We start from the raw sequence: 14,135 nt of genomic DNA, 5'->3' as shown, positions 1-14,135 counted from the left end.
AATGCCACAATAAAGACCAGTGACTCAACATAGCACGAGAAGACCTTATAAACATCCTTCTTGTTCTATTCTAGGTTGGTACAAATCAAGTGCATAATATATAAAGCAGAAAAACCAGCCACATGTTACGAAGAATAAAATGGAGATGTTTCCTAACTCCCCGAGTACAGAGTGGTCACGAAACTGGGCGATAATTCCAGAATCCAGCTCAAAAGTTATGGTTCGGATAGCCTGATACGGTACCTAGCTGCCTTCTGCACGAGCAAATGAGAACTATCCATGCCGCGGCCAGACCTCTCTCTTCCTTGTGTTTTGTCCTCTCTCCATGATTTGTGATTAATAATCTCCACCACTACCGTCTGATTCAAGAGCTGCACACGGATTTATTGTCCACACTGGTTCCCAGTATCCAATTTTCGCCTCGCAACCACACACTCCAGAGACGGTTATCCTTCATAATAGAGAAGAATAGAACCTCCACGAGCCGGAGGAGCCAATACCGGTTCGTCATGTTAGGTCTAAACCAAGAGCTAGTGGTGCGCCTCGCTCTCGAGAGTTAAAATGTCAGCAGATCACAGGTGACAAATCGAGGCATGAAAGATACACATTTGCTCGGACCGACAGCACTCCTCACTTTTATCCTCATCCTAAGAGCCCTGCGCAGAGTAAAATAATGCAGGCCAGGCAAGACTCCGCCAGAAATACAAATAAATCAGCAACTAATTGCTCAAATTATTACAATTGCTACATCATGAAACCTGTCAGCCTCTGAACACGAGTAGATCTGCATCTGTGGAGAATAATGGTGCGGCTCTTAAATACAAATATCGGGAAACTGTTTCCAGACCCTTGCAAAAATAGAATAAATACACATCAAATTACTGGTATATATACCATTTACAATGAAGTCAGGTTGCCCTCATATGAAGGATTTGAGTGAGCTGACCGGCGAGCGTCTCTGTGAAACAACGTATAGCATAAAGTACTCTGGAGTGTATGTTTATTGTGGCAGCGCCACGCTGGCTCAATGCAAGAAACCTTTGGACAGTCCCAACGCCTGTCACTTTATTATGTATTCCTTATAAAAGTAGCTGGGTACTAGACATATCGAGCAGCTTTGTTGAGATATAATTAATTTTGGTTGGGAAACTTGTTGAGGAGCTCATCTCGAAAAATATACGAACTTGGCGTGACACGGAAGAGTAGCGCTCACAACAAGAGACACTCTCACTTATCGCTCCTCAAAAATGCTTATAGTTGTTTCTTTATCCGTGGTTTCTCCCATTCCTACCTAAGAGTTTGGCCCAAAACTATAGTGACTTTTTGCCACGCCAGCAAAGTCTTCAAATACAAACGCACGGGCGAACTGTACACACTTCATAAACCTCTCGGGTCTCCAGGTAAATACATTCGCACTGTGCCCAGACTTGAACAAGCCCGACTTCGTAACATAACCCAACTGTATAAGTTCCCAAGTGCTAGTTTTTGAGAGCTATGCGAATAACTAGAAACATTGACTAGCACCCCAATTCAACTCTCCCCCAGTACGGCTGCAAGCTGAAATAAGACCAGCTACCAGAGTGCAACAAAAGGGTCGCTGCTGCGCCGGGATCGTCTTATACACGTAAAGCCGCTAGGAGAATAAGGTAGAAGACTGGGGGCTTAATGTTATTAGCGATTCTTCAAGCCGAGCCAGCACGCTGGCTTCTTACAAAATAGCCACCATAAGGGAGAATAGCCCTTTGTTATTATACAGAATCAGTGTCAGCGGACAAGGCAAGTTTTGAGTTAATGTCTGACCAACCAGAAATTTCGACAGAAGCCTGACGGATTCAGAAGAAGCAGTCAAGCATTCCTGTATCTTTACAGATTCATTCATACTGAATGCGGGCCTTGCGGTATGGGTATGAGCGATCGCACTACAGAGGGAGAACAGTGAGATGAGACCTAGGACCTCTCATCATAGTCAGCATTTCTCTTCTTCTTACTAGCGTTTGAACTGAAGCGTAACAACGCGCTTGGCCTACCCTCCCCAGGTCAGGATTGTGTTTACGGATAGTTAACCCCATCCAGATCTATTTATCCCTAGACTTAAGAGTTACACTGCGTTGTAATCTGCTACATGCTGATTGTACATCAAGTTGTGACCCAACTGAGGAGCCCTAAACCATTATAAGCTGGTCAACAGGACAAAGACTTACCTATATAGTGGACCCAATAAGCGTAGCACTACTCAGTGTTAGAAGAGTCGAAAGCATTCACATGGGAGGCCATTCATTGCTTTCTAATTGAGCTAACCATTACTCGCTGTGAGGACCTATCTAAATACTGAGCTTCCTCGCTTTGCTTTAGAGAGCGCTTTCAAACCTCACGTGTGACTGGCTCAAAGTAAAGTATTCGCAGTTGAGCAAGGACCTTGCTGGGTAATGGAAACACCACTGAGGATAGAAGGTGAGGAAATCCAGGCCGCGACATTGTAACTCCCACACCTCACACCTGATTCAGCCTTCCGGGCTGGAAAGGGTTTGGTGTTCCGTGCTCAAGTCTTGAAAATAGGCTCTCTACCCAGGACCCTGGTCGTTTTAATCCTAAGGGTTCTTTACTTGAGGAGGTCACCGTGTCAGTGGGGAATGAGAACGGGATGGCATGATACCGTATCGATCACCCGTTTAGTATACCGATAAGAGTACTGCGGAGTGAATGGACGACATGAAAACAACCTGGCTAAAGATGTAACCTATCCTACTCTATACTAATCCGAGCAATCCTATTACATTTGCATCCGTGTTCAGGACAGAAATAACAGCTAGATGATCCAAGATGAACAGGAGGATAAGCTCACAACCATCTACCTGACCGTAAACGGAACCAAGTAAGCTTTAAATCCAGCCTAAACTTGTTTCAGTCCGCCACCACCACACCCTCAGTCTCGCAAAAAACACAAAACACTAGCGGAAAAAAAATGGACGAATTCCACAGATCTGTACATGAACTATAATAATCCTGTCCCCTGAGATGTTCATGATCATCGCACCAGTGAACGGAGTTTCAACACTATAACATGCAAATCAGCTTTTAGACCTTTTCAAAAATCTTTTAAAGCAAGATGGACTCTAGGTATTTTGCAGTTGCATGGTGCACCCCACCAGCCTCGCTCTATCATCATTCTGCGAGTTTTAAACATAACGAACCAGCCTCAAGCCGGCGAGTACCTCACTAGCCAAGCAGGGTGCCCATGAAAAGCGCCACAACTTCTTTTACATACTTTGAGTATGGGACTACAGCCAGTGATAGCTAAAGAGGAACCTTCAGACAGCCTCGACTGTGTCAGTTAAATTGCATACAGTTTTTTCAAACATCACGTGTACAAAAACACTAAAAATGGTCCCGAGACACGTCAACTGCTCGACGTGGCCTCTGTAAGCCCATCACAAAAGCTCCAACACACCTACTATAACTCAAAGATCATCCATGGCTCAGTCCTACAGAAGTCAATCAGATTTTGGCAGACTTATTAACGAGTACATTGCAGTCAGGTCTAACGCCTCAGATCAATAAGTGCTGTAGTTCGAGTATCATCAATAGTATCTAATCCTATGTCTAAATATCAGCTAAATCACATCTCATACCCTGGTCATTTCTTATCACCTCGAGACTTCTTAAACTGCGAACAGTGAAGACTGCCAAATAGAGTGTACGTTCGACACACTATCTTAGCGGTGATTCCAGCTGAAAAATAACACCTCATTCATTCATCAATAATAAACTGTTCCCATCATAATGACATTAATCTTCTAGTGGAAAAAGATTTTCACAGAGAGCTCGGCCCGTGTGCAGCTGCCGCTGGCTGTGGGTAGTCATCTGTTTCTCCCACTGCCAAAAATAATCCTGGAAATCAGGATCAATCCTGGAAAGCTGCTGATTTTTCTCGTTATCAAACATCCCGGGATTGTCCAACTAGTGAAACTTTCTTTGGATGGAAGCTCGTTAATCTAAAAATCGAAGAGTCGCCCTGAGACTAAAGAAAACCTGGATTTTCTCTCAGTTCACCCACTGCTTCCACACTGCTCATCTATACAGCTTGGATGTTTTATACTGTGGCAGGCAGATGTAGTGGAGAATTTTCCTATCATTAGAAATATTAAAGTAAATAGAAAAAAATCAAATCTGTACTTGTATTTAATACTTGCTACAGCAAAAAGGGTCTTCATTAAATTCCAGAGCTGCATTGCATGAAAGGTTTAAACCTTGGTGAGATACGCTGACATGTTTTGATAAACCCACCAAACTCTGAAGGATTTCTGATGTGGTTTAGTTAAAAATACTCTCAGACTAAACATCATTGCTCATCCTAACTGTTGAGATCAGCTGCTAGCCTCTGGTGTTATATTGAATCATTCATCAACTTCTAAATCTGTGAGCTACAGTAACCCGTGGCAGAGCGGCTGTAGGCTTTGTCTTTTTGGGTCAGAGTGAAGCTCTCGCTTGCATAAGCCCGGCCCTGAGCAGCTAATTCTACACCGGGAGAGCAACCTGAGGCGTCGCGGTGGGAGGAAGAGCAATACAGTTAGATTTATTGTTTAGCTCCACCCTCCTCGGGTCATTCTGAGTCCTGCCATCTATTTATCTAAAGTATCCATACATATAAAGACAGAGGGGAGAAAATGGGAAAAGAATGATGTGCTGCAGGATGAGTCGAGCTCCTATGGTTGCATAAGTGCATTAGCCGACTGAGGCCTTGGGACGACACACAGAAAACATTAAGTTGCATTGTGGTCGGTAAAAGCCTGACTCGGAGCATTTTCTGCCTTTTCAGCAGGTATAACAGGAACGTGCTGATGGAGGAGCTTACCAAACATCACCTTTCAACCAATTCAAAGACACATCAGCTATTTTTCAATAAATAAGTACAATAACGGCATGCATGCAGATGTAAAAACGTTGGATTGTAACGCTGACTGAATCACAGTGAAAAGAGACGCTTTATGTCGAGTTTTCTCCATTTCAAACCTTTAAAGCTGCGACATCAGTCAGAGACGGAAGTTTCAAACTGAGTAATTACAGTAAGTTCTGCTTCACTCTCTCTCCACGAGGGCATCTCATTATCTTTAATTACCAAGTAAGCAAAACTTCTGCAACTTTGTCTCTTTTTTGTCATTTCCCTCTATCATTATCAGTATTTTCCAGCAGTTTACTCAACACTGTGTTTGTATCCAAAGCTGAAGCAGCAGGAAAACATGTAAGTGACCATAAACCATCTATTTTCATCCCACTGCTCATTTTAAGCATTTCAAGCATAATGGACTGCTTACAATCTTAACAGTGAGACACAATCACACACAAACACAAAGGACCATCAGCAGCCACACAACTAAACTAACATTAAATTTAGCTCTTTGCTAAATGATCTCTACGTTATCTCTGAAAAGCCAGCATAGCGGCAGCAATGTTGCTAACAAAGTGTCAACCTGAGGTTTGTAAACCAGTGTGTGAAAGCTCTGTGGGTACAACCAGTTTGCAGGTGCAAGTGTTGTATTTTGAGGAGAAATTTATTTTGAGCGAAGAAAAGCTGAATTTGAGTGAACAAAATTCATTGCTGCGTGCAAAAAATGTATTTCAGTGTTTGCTATTATCCACACACACACACCACACACACACACACACACAGATCACACACACACACACACACACACACACACACACAACAGCCCCTCTCGCTCAGTTTTTGCATTTGCGCTCGCTCGCAATGTGTTGCTCTGCGCTCTCAACTCTTTCTGTACACCGTTATATTTGTGCCACAAAACCAGCCAATCATGGACTTGGATGCAAAAAAAATCTGATTGGCTGTTTTGGTCTCCAATCAGCTCGAAATGATGAAATGCAATATCCCAGAATCCATTTCGGGATAATAGCAAACACTGAAATACATTTTCTGCACGCAGGAATGAATTTTCTTCGCTCAAAATAAATTTCTCCTCAAAATACAACACTTGCACCTGCAAACTTTTTTTACGTGCGCTCAGAATAGTGGCACAAAAATAACGCCATACTCTGAGGGTATCCCACCCGAGGCAGACGCAGGTCACACTGGAGAAACTACATGAGCGGGAGGTCTGAGGGGTCTCTGCCCCACGACCTGTACCTGAATAAACAGCACATTTTGGATGGATCAAATCATACATAATAAATATTTCAGTTATTGTAGAAGTGAAGTGATATTTTCACTCGTCTCACTGAAGCTCTTTTGCACACTTTCAGATGCTGTACCAGCTAAAAATGGATTGGCAACAACTTAAAGCGCAAGCTGAAACTCTGGCCTTCTGCTAGCTAGCCTCCTTGGTGGATTTCAGTGGGTGGTATAAATTATTCTGTATAAAACAACACAACTCCCAATGAGTCTTTCATCACTAGTGTGCTATCAAACTATTGAGGTGGGCGTAGCTGTCGAATGATGAAGTCTCATGTTTTTGTGTTCACCTCCAGAACAGGCGGTGCAAACTGCGCTTCAATCAATATGAGGTTGATCAGCAGCAGCAAAGAAAAATGAAAACAATAATTCTGCAGCTTGAATCTGGCTCATCGGCACAAAGCGGTGACCAGGATGAAGTTTGTGTGGTGACACTGAAAGCAGATGGTCCAACAAGAACGACAACACCAGCTCTGCTTATTAATTATTTCTCATTAACAAATGGTACAACAGCTGAACAGGTCCAGAATTACCAGTCCTTCCAGTACAGATTTAGAGGGAGGGGGTGGGTGAGGGGAGTGAGCTACAGACAGATGTCATTTTGTTGCTCTGGGTGGAGTGGGCTCTGATAAATCTCACTCTAAGGGGCTCAGAAGCGTCGCTAATTGACTTTGGAGAAATTATGCACAATTACACATCAAATGCAGCCTGATGCGAGCACATATGGGCCGAGACGGGACGCAGACGTCGGTGACAGCAGCCCAACGTCCTCCAAGCAAGCCACGGGATTTCAGCTAGACCACTCGCTATGCACGCGTGTGCTGTATATATAAACACCTCGACATGAAATATGTGCTTCAGCATTTCAGGATTAATTATGATTTCCTAATCCGTCCGTGGCTGTTAACAGCAGCAAAAACGCTCCACCGGCGGCACAGAGCCATCTCGTCCTGTAGTAATTGATTTGTTTGAAGTCGGGCAGAAAAAGGAGGAGGCCTGCTGGTGACGTGTCTTTGGACAAAAGAAGCATTAGTCGGGATTAATCGGGATTAACGAGAAGAAATTCTGATGGACGGGAGGCAAAAGAAAAAAAATGCCTCTACGCAGGCTCGCCGCTCCGCCCTCCTGATTAAAATAACACTGCACTGGTGCTAACTAGCAGGTGGAGCCCACAGCTGAGAGGGCTGTGTTTATGGCTCCGTGTGCGGTCCTGTCACCGATCAGCTGTGTTTCTGTGCTCAGAAAGTCGTGCGTAAGCGACTCAGAGGGACCGGTGCTCCACCCCATCTCGCCGTCCAAATGTTGAGTCATTCTGGCCAACAAACCCGACTTCTGTTGCAACATTTCCGTCTGTAACAACACAATAAAAACACAATCTGGTCGAAGTTCAGCCTTCTTGAAACAAATCTGCAGCCACAGTGAGATGGCACGAAGCTCACTGAGCTGAAAAGAATCAAACAAGGAAAAAAACGATTTACTGACAATTTCTTCAGTTCTTTGTGCAAAACAATGAAAAACTGCAGAAAAACACTCGACCTTATTTCTTCTTCTAACGTCTATAAACCTGCATCTTCATCTTTGTTTGAAATCAATTAGTGAGTAGCTCTTTATTAAACATCTTAATCAGCCTGGGAGTCAAACCAAACCACCAGTTTTACTTTTATCGACTCGACTATCTCAGAAACCCAGGTAGGAATTATTTTCCATCCTTAATTCTGAGAAAGTGTTCTTACGATGCTCTCTTCATTTAAACTGAAATAATTCATCCAGATAATGAAGCTTGTTGGGATAAATGGTCCTCAGTTCTAATTTTTACAACAACTGATGGTGGATGCCAAAGAAAAAGGGAAAAGCAGGAGAAGCAATGCGCTAGAAAAACAAGGAAATACGAAGAAAAAGATGGAAGAATAGCATGGGAGAGAGGGACGACAAAAAGCAGTTATTCCAGAGGAATTAAAGAATAAAAACAATCGAAAAAAGGAAAAACATGGCAGAGGCAGATAAACCATCAAGAAGGGAAAGAAATGAGAGGGCCTGAAGCAAAGTTAAGGATTTCTGAAATAAAGGTAAAAGGACAAAAGTGGTTTTAAAGGGACGACGCTACAATACCAGACTGAGCCTTAAATGTGCACCAATCTCAGCCCTGATCTCACAGTGACATTCATCCCCCTCCACCATTACTGGAATTAAATAACTGGAATTAGCAGCACACCGCCAGATCTCAGGCCTACAGAGACAGAAAGACATGAGCAGAGATTTTAAATGACGGGGGGGAAGAGAAAGTGGGACAGACTGCAAAAGTCCCACAATGAAGGGGGAAAGAGGGAAAAGCACTTTGAGGTGAGAAGCGAGGGAAAAGGGGCGTGCAGCAGGGAGAGACCCTCAGGCGACTGTTAAACTGACTTAATCAGATCAACTTACTGACCTGGATAAACTCTGCTTGACTGGAACACACAGCTACTCACATTATACGCCGCCCCTCGAGTGCACGACAGAGTTTAGTGCACGTGTGACTGTGCCGTTGTTCCAGTGCGTGCTCTGGAAAAAGCGGGAGGCTGCAACACGGGGAAAACATCTAGTAATTCAATATTTAAAGCTCGCCTTTAATTCCCAAACTGTTAGTTACAGAAGAGAGAACGTAACCACAGATAAGAAGATTTGATCTGATCATAAAAGAAAAGGATGGATGACGAACTCTGGGTTTGAAAAACTGACACCAGTACAGAACTGGCAAAAAGTGCAGCTCCTCTAATGGTCACTCGAGTCTGAAGCCAAAAAAGTCGTTCATGACAGTGTGAAGATGTTTCTTGTGTATAAACTGAAAACATCCTCATGAGCAAAGCAGACAGATCAGCTGATTTTGTTTTTCAATGTGCACGCTGGTGGAAAACAAGCAAAACGTGCCATGAAAATCTCTAAAATTATAATCTTTTATAAAAATGTGCAGTGCCCACAGAAGCTTGTTAGTTAGGAGGGACAACGGAGAGAAGGGGTAAAAAGCGGTGCACATATCTGATGTTGCAGGCGCTGCACGCCTCGTTTTCCTCTGCAGAAGCTGACTGAAGGTCAATTTTTGCACATCCTCTAAACATGGATCTTACGTGGGAACTAAACTGGAGTTTTTGAGGGAAGTTTCCCTCTGATAATACGCCTGTATTAATCTACCCATCAGAAGAGATGCAGTATTGATGTTTCTCTCCAAACTGTCAACAACTTATGGCAAAATCATGCAAGGACACAGACAACCTGAGAGCTGCAAAATGATTATGGTTCAACTGAAAGAAGAGGAAAGAGGTGTGTTAGGCAGCGTTCACTGGTCTCTCCCTCCCTGCCTGCTCTTCCTTTACAGATGGTCAGCAAATGAAACATGCAATGCCTTAATATGCAAATAATACAAAGTTGTTGTGAGCGATGAAAGCGTTGTATCCTGGTTGGAGCGGACAGGATGAACATGGTGCCATCCACAGGGCACGAGGGCTCGCTCTGTGGTTTAATCACAGTGAAGATGATGTGGATTTTACTCTGTGGCCTTCACAATCACCTGATCTCACCCCAGCTGACCATCGATGGCACATCTGCACTGCCTGAGATGACTAAATATCTTTTTTGGAAGAACTGTGTTCACTCTTCCAGTTAAATTCCAGAGAACTGGATGATCCCAGTCATTCTGGCTGCTCACTCCTCTCGGCGTGCAGACCTGTTGTATCACTGTAGCGTTGCAGCACTCGCCTTCGTCCGTAGTACAAGTTCTAACGACAGAACAAATCTTTAGGTGAACGATTACATCGCATGCCGTCACCATGATGAGAAGCATCCAGCAGCGTCTGTGCCATCATACACCAACAGATTCTGCTGCACTCACATTTAAATGAAAGAATAACAAAATCTGCAAGTCATCCACTCTCGCTGCGAGTGCATCCAAACCGTCTCCACCCAGGAAAAGCTGGACGTAATTATAGTGCTGAGCATCTTTTTTTAAAAACATGCTTCGCTGTGAAGACCGACTGCAGACTGTAGACATGAACGTGCTCTGTGTGCATCATTTAGATTTCTGGGAATTTGAGCAACACCAGAGGTTATATCATGACCACACCTCACAGCTCCCTCTTTAACCCGCCTCTTCCATTCTACATTTCACAGCTTAACTGAAGTTTGGTTTCAGGTGAGTAGATGAGGGGCGTGGCTTGAAGGGAAGCATGTGTCTCCCACTTACCGGCTTTGATTGCATCAGTATATATGCCGTTCTATAAAATCTGACATGATGTGAACTCGTCCCTCTGATGGTTTATTTTGCATTCTCTCGTGCGCCTGCATCTGTTAAGCCTGAAAAGCACTCAAAGCTTCCATGCGTGTGTGAAAATGACCTCAGCTACATCACGATCGAGGGTCTCGTTCTAACTTAAGAACTCTGTTCCTCTGCACTCTTTAGCAAGTCATGGCCTACAAACTGACAGGTTATTGTTCTTTTTGTCACCCCAACAGAAGCACTTCTCCTTCTAATGCAATGCAGTTTAGCGCAAACACCAAACTGCAGCCTCCAGCTTCTTACTGACCAACAAAATGTAAATACAAGCCCAGGACAAAAGATGCTGGAGGGAACGCTCCTCCATGACAGAGCTACAGCAGAAGAAGACGAGCTGCTGCTTCCCTTTAAACTATATTGGATTCAGTGTAAGATAGTTATTCATTCAGATAGGCAAACAGATTTTTATTGCTCTAGCTTCTGCAGATGGAAGTGGGAGGAACAGAAGACATGAGTAATTAAAAGAAAGTAGAAGTGAACCGGTTGAATCATGACATTTTTGTATCTGCACTTCTCTCCATTAGAAATTACATCAGTTAATGTAGGAGAGGGAAGTAGGATGATATTTTCTTTATGCAGCGCTCATGCATCTTCATTTTCTCTCCCACCTTCTTCCTCTGTGTGGGCACCGCTGCGTCGCTTTAGCTCTTCATCTCCCTCCCTCACGCGAACAAACACACACGCAGGCGCACTCTTGCAGGCTTGTTAATGCAGAGGTAATGTAGTAAACTCAAGGGGACTCCCCTAACCAAATCTGCTGTCAAGACAAATCGCTGAAGTGAATTCATAATAAAATCTGGAGCACCAGGGGCACAGAGAAAATGTGACTGTGTGCGCTGTCCGTGGAAAAGAAAAGCGAGGAAAACAAACAAAACCGAGGGAATCGGAAACAGAGTGAAATTAATCTAATGCAGAAAATGAGGCAGCATCGAGGGGATGACGAGCATGTTTTCCAGCAAGCCCATCCAAGCTACAGAGAAATGTAATTGGCACCAAAAAGGCAGCGAGCAGCAGGGGTTACAGCTGTTGCCTATGCCTCCGAGCTAAAAACACACAGGACCAAACACAGCATAAAATCAGTGAGTGCTCTCATAAGTACAAAGAATTTTAAATGGATACAGATCAGTAGGGAACTCTGGAGTTTAGTGGTAACAACACTGCAAACTGATGCAGCCCTTACAGGCTGGAACGAGGATTGTGAGTGATGAACAGCAGGACAACCCATAATACTGGAAACGCTGAAAAGATATACTGTGAAAAACACTGCAGACTTTCACCGACCGCACAAGGCGAGAAACCTTAAATGCTTTGTCGTGATTCTAACTCTGTGAAGCTGTTCACACTGAGGTCGCTGTAATTATGTCCACAGTGTGATGAACAGATTGAGATGGAGATGTCAGTAGCGTATATTCACTGGTGGTTCCCTGCTGCTATTTGCAATGTGACGTCGGTTTGCAGCAGTGGATACGGCGACCGAGTAATCTGATGCCACTTTTCCCGTTTCCTCCTGCGTCTCCCCACACGTGCACACTCTGTGCTCTGACACAACATGGTCTGACAGGGATGGAGGTCCCTCACCTTTCATCTTCACTTTCACTCACTGGTCAGGTTTGAAATTAATACGTGATGAAGTTTAGGGAAAGACACGCACCGCCCTTCATACCAGGATCGAGTTAGGGCTAACAGATTCCTCTCTAATGTCATAACCTGATGCATCAGTGCACAGACATGTAAATGACACACAAACCACGCTGGCTGCAGTAGGCACTCCACACATGAAACACACTGACTGTATATAAAAGATGGACGTAGCCACGGAGACGCTAACTGGCTTGCAGACTAGTCTTTTGAACCCTTGAAAACTTTGCATGTCACCAATTTGTTTAACAATAAAACTTCAAAAGCTTGGGTTGGGGGGGGGGGTTGGGCCGGTCGTAGCTATGAGTGAACACTAGCACTGCTTAGCTTGGTTATAAAGGTAAATCAACACCTGTGATGTTAGCAACATACAGGTTAAAAGCAACACATACCTTCCTAGACTTTAGCTGCAGGTTCCGATTGTCGGACGAATGTAAATTTTTTATTGGATTCTAATTTTCACCAGTCAACATCTCATTGGCGACAAAGATCCGCCTTTACCGAACCCTGATCCTGCCCATTCTACTTTACGGCGCAGAGACGTGGACAATGCTCAAACACGACCTGAGCAAGCTCGAAGTTTTCCAAATGCGTTGCCTTAGATGCATTCTCGGCGTTTCCCTTCGCGACCGTCATTCGAATGACACCATCCTCACCAGCTGCGGCAGCCAACCGACGATCGGCGACCTAATCCAGCGCCGCCGACTCCGTTGGTTTGGCCACATTTGTCGAATGGACCCGAGCCGCTACCCCCATGGCCTACTCTGGTTGACCCGCCCCACCGATTGGAGGGTGCATCGAAATGCACCAAAGAAGACATGGATGAAACAAATCCAGGATGATTTGAAGGCCCTTCGACTTGACCTCGAGCAGGCAAGAACCATCGCCTTAGATCGAAAAGCGTGGAAGATAATCGTTGGTCAAGCAAGAGAACCTGCGGCACCTACAGCAGCGTACTGGTTGCGCGGCAGACCACCGCCGCTGGTCGCCCGCTAAGGACAAGAAGAAGAATTTTCACCAGTGAATGGCAGAAGAGGTCAGATCTGATATCCTGATGTTATGACATTATGTCCATATGACAGAAAACTGGTGACAGTGTTTTTAATTTTCCTGTGAATGTAACAGACGACCGGCATGTGCAGAGGGAACGCGCCATACGTAAAGCTGAGAGACGTGGGAGAGGAGACGGTCACTAAATATATTATTTGACTTCTCCAGGACTGCAGTGGGACCTGTCGTGTTTTACTCCAGCACTCTTTCCATCAGTGCTGCTGTCAGTCAACACCAGCTGCTTCACATCCTTCAGATTCAAAGACAGAAAATGTTTTTCATGTGAGGTTTATTTTTCCAAATGCTCCAGAGAGACGGAGCCTTTTTGATTCAAACCAGTGAAAAGGTACAAAAGTGCATCTGTACTGAACAACCTAACTACTGTGCACTATGCATGCATTCAAACCACAGAGTTAAGGCGAATAAAGAGAATGTGGGTAGAAAACATATGTCTGAGTGTCTGCGTGTGTTTCAGCGGGAAGAATAAAACAACCAGATGCATGAGAGGAACTTCGACAGTCGCTACCACTGTGCAAACTAGCTCGTGTGTCCAAATGGCATCGTTATGTGGAAATGAGCAACTGGGAGAACGGTCGGGGTTGCATCCGCGACAGCTGCCAACGGCCGAAACAAGCAGCGGGAAGAACAAGCAGAGTTTCCTGCTGCTTCCTGTGAAGGTTATCTGTGCTGCTGGAAGGCTGTGGCGGGTAAAAGGCTGTTTGCACATGAAGACGGAGATCTTTTATACTCAAAACGATTTCAAACACACTTTCTGCAGTGGATGAATTTGACCCTGTTAATTTGAGCAGGTGATTAAACAAATGCAGCTGCAGCAGGGCCCTAATTTGCAAAATAAGCATCATGTTGAATTCAATAAGACATAAAAGTAGTGATGAGACGCTTTTCTTTGTGGACACGGGGATATAGCAACTAAGGATACACAGAGACGCAAACTAG

This window comes from Haplochromis burtoni, unplaced genomic scaffold (assembly GCF_018398535.1).
Source record: "Haplochromis burtoni strain Fernald_Lab_line unplaced genomic scaffold, NCSU_Asbu1 Contig_370, whole genome shotgun sequence".
NCBI lineage: Eukaryota > Metazoa > Chordata > Actinopteri > Cichliformes > Cichlidae > Haplochromis > Haplochromis burtoni.
Note: the sequence above shows the minus strand (reverse complement) of the source record.